Genomic DNA, 3,789 nt, shown 5'->3' with positions numbered 1-3,789 from the left:
GTCTGTTCTTGTGCCAGTATCAAATTGTCTCAATTACTGTGGCTTTGTACTAGAGTTTGAAGTTGGGGAACATAATCCTCCCTGCTTTATTCTTCCTTCTCAGGATTGCTGTGGCTATTTGGGGTCTTTTTTGATTCCATATGAATTTTAGAACTCTTTGTTCTAGTTCATTGAAGAATGCCATTGGTATTTTGATAGGGATTGCATTGAATCTGTAGATTGCTTTAGGTAGGATGGCCATTTTGACAGTATTAATTCCTCCTATCTATGAGCATGGGATGCATTTCCATTTATTGGTGTCTTCTTTAATTTCTCTCCAGTGTCTTGTAGTTTTCAGGGTATAGGTCTTTCACATCCTTGGTTAGGTTTATTTCTAGGTATTTTATGCTTTTTGATGCAATTGTGAATGGAATTGTTTTCCTGATTTCTCTTTCTGCTAGTTATAGGAATGCAACAGATTTCTGTGTATTAATTTTGTATCCTGCAATTTGCTGAATTCAGTTATTAGTTCTAGTAGTTTTGGGTGGATTCTTTAGGGTTTTTTATGTACAATATCATGTCATCTGCAAACAGTGACAGTTCAACTTCTTCCTTACTGATCTGGATGGCTTTTATTTCTTTGTGTTGTGTGATTGCCATGGCTAGGACCTCCAGTTCTATATTGGATAAAAGTGGGGAGAGTGGGCATCTTTGTCTTGTTCCCAATCTTAAAGGAAAAGCTTTTAGCTTTTTGCTGTTAAGTATGATGTTGGCTGTGGATTTGTTGTGTATGGCCTGTATTATGTTGAGGTACTCACCCTCTATACCCATTTTGTTGAGAGTTTTTATCATGAGTAGATGTTGAATTTTGTCAAATGCTTTTTTGGCATCTATGGAGATGATCATGTGATTTTGTCCTTTCTGTTGATGTGGTGTATGATGTTGATAGATTTTCAAATATTGTACCATCCTTGTATCCCTGGAATAAATCCTACTTGATCATGATTGATGATCTTTTTGATGTATTTTTTGAATTCAGTTTGCTAATATTTTGTTGAGTATTTTTGCATCTATGTCCATCAGGGATATTGGTCTGTCATTTTCTTTTTTTGTGGTGTCTTTGCCTGGTTTTGGTATTAGAATGATGTTGGCCTCATAGAATGAGTTTGGAAGTATTCCCTTCTCTTCTACTTTTTGGAAAACTTAAAGGAGGATGGGTATTAGGTCTTCTCTAAATGTCTGATGAAATTCAATGGTGAAGCCATCTGGTTCAGGGATTTTGTTCTTAGGTAGTTTTTTGATTACCAATTCAATTTCATTGCTGGCAATTGGTCTGTTCAGATTTTCTGTTTCTTCCTGGGTCAATCTTGGAAGATTGTAATTTTCTAGAAAATTGTCCATTTCTTCTAGGTTATCCAAGGTGTTAGCATATAATTTTTCAAAGTATTCTGTAATAACTCTTTGTATTCCTATGGTGTCCATAGTGATTTTTCCTTTCTCATTTCTGATTCTGTTTATGTGTGTACACTGTCTTTTTTTTTTTCATAGGTGTGGCTATGGGTTTATCTCTTCTGTGTATTTTCTCTAAGAACAAGCTCCTAGTTTCACTGATTCTTTCTATTGTTTTTTTCTTCTTGAGTTTATTTATTTATCCTCTGATCTTTATTATGTCCCTCCTTCTACTGACTTTGGGCCTCATTTGTTCTTCTTTTTCTAGTTTCATTAATTATGAGTTTAGACTGTTAATTTGGTATTGTTCTTCTTTTTTGAGGTTAGCCTGTTTTGCAATATACTTCCCTCCTAAGACTGCCTTGGCTATGTCTCGCAGATTTAAGTTGTTAGTTGTTGTTTTCATTTGCCTCCATATATTGCTTGATTGTTTTTATTTGGTTATTGATCCATTGATTATTTAGGAGTATGTTTTTAAGCCTCCATGCATTTGTGGGCTTTTGTGTTTTCTTTGTGTAATTTATTTCTAGTTTCAAATCTTTGTGGTCTGAGAAGCTGGTTGGTATAATTTCAATCCTTCTGAATCTACTGAAGCTCTTTTTATGTCATAGTATGTAATCTATTTTTGAAAATGTTCCATGTGCACTTGAGAAGAATGTGTATCCTGCTGCTTTTGGGTGGAGTGTTCTGTAGATGTCTGTTAGGACCATCTAATGGACTTAATGTATTATTCTAATGTGTTGTTCAGTTTCTCTGTCTCCTGACTTATGTTCTGTCTTGTTGATCTGTCCTTTGGAGTGAGTGGTGTGTTGGTGTCTCCTAAAATGAATGCATTGCATTCTATTTCCCTCTTTAATTCTGTTAATATTTGTTTCACATATACAGTTGCTCTTGTATAGGGTGCATAGATATTTATAATGGTTATATCCTCTTGATGGACTGGGCCCTTTATCATTATGTAATGTCCTTTTTTTTCTCTTGTGACTTTCTTTGTTTTGAAGTCTATTTTTTCTGATACAAGTACTGCAACCCCTGCTTTTTTCTCACTATTATTTGCATGAAATATTTTTTCCATTCCTTCACTTTTAGTCTGTGTATATCTTGGGTTTGAAATGAGTCTCTTTTAGGCACCATATAGATGGGTCTTGTTTTTTCACCCATTCAGTGATTCTGTGTCTTTTGATTGGTGCATTCAGTCTATTTATATTTAGGGTGATTATCGATAGGTATGTACTTTTTGCCATTGCAGGCTTTAGATTCATGGTTACCAAAAGTTCAAGGGTAACTTCTTTACTATCTAGCAGTCTAACTTAACTCATTTATTATGCTATTTCAAACACAATCTAAAAGTCCTTTTTTTCCCCTCCCTTCTTTTTCTTCCTGCGCCACTCTTTATATATTAGGTGTCATATTCTGTACTCTTTGTGTATCCCTTGATTGATTTTGTGGGTAGTCGATTTAATTTTCATTTGTTTAGTAGTTAATCAGTCTACTTCCTTTACTGTGGTTTTATTTTGTTTGGTGACAGCTATTTAGCCTTAGGAACACTTCCATCTATAGCAGTCCCTTCAAAATATACTGTAGAGATGGTTTGTGGTAGGTAAATTCCCTCAACTTTTGCTTATCTGAAAATTGTTTAATGCCTGCTTCAAATGTAAATCATAATCTTTCCAGATACAGTATTCTTGATTTGAGGCCCTTCTGTTTCATTGCATTAAATATATCATGCCACTTCCTTCTGGCCTGTAAGGTTTCTGCTATGAAGTCTGCTGATAGCCCAGTGGGTTTTCCTTTGTATGTGGTCTTTTTCCTCTCTGTGGCTGCTTTTAGTATTCTGTCATTGTCCTTGGTCTTTGCCATTTTAATTATTTATGTCTTGATGTTGTCTTCCTTGAGGCCCTTGTGTTGGGAGATCTGTGCATTTCCATGTCCTGAAAAACTATCTCCTTCCCCAGGTTGGGGAAATTTTCAGCAATTATTTCTTCAGAGACACTTTCTATCCCTCTTTCTCTCTCTTCTTCTTCTGGTGTCCCTCTAATGTGAATAGTGTTCTGTTTGGATTGGTCACACAGTTCTCTCAATATTCTTTCACTCCTAGAGATCCTTTTTTCTCTCTTTGCCTCAACTTTTTTGTATTCCTGTTCTCTAATTTATATTTCACTTACTGTCTCCTCTGCCTAATCTAATTGCTCCCTCTATTGTATTTCATTTTGAACACTGTATTTTTCAAAGTTTCTGTCTCTTTCTTGATGTCCTCCCTGAGGTCTTGAATATTTTTCTACAGCTCAGTGAGCATGTTTATGATATTTTTTTTTGTAATCTTTGTCAAGAAGATCGGTGACTTCAGTTTCAGTTAGCCCT

The sequence above is a fragment of the Manis javanica genome, chromosome 1, assembly GCF_040802235.1.
Source record: "Manis javanica isolate MJ-LG chromosome 1, MJ_LKY, whole genome shotgun sequence".
NCBI classification, from domain to species: Eukaryota; Metazoa; Chordata; class Mammalia; order Pholidota; family Manidae; genus Manis; species Manis javanica.
This window is presented reverse-complemented; position numbering follows the sequence as displayed.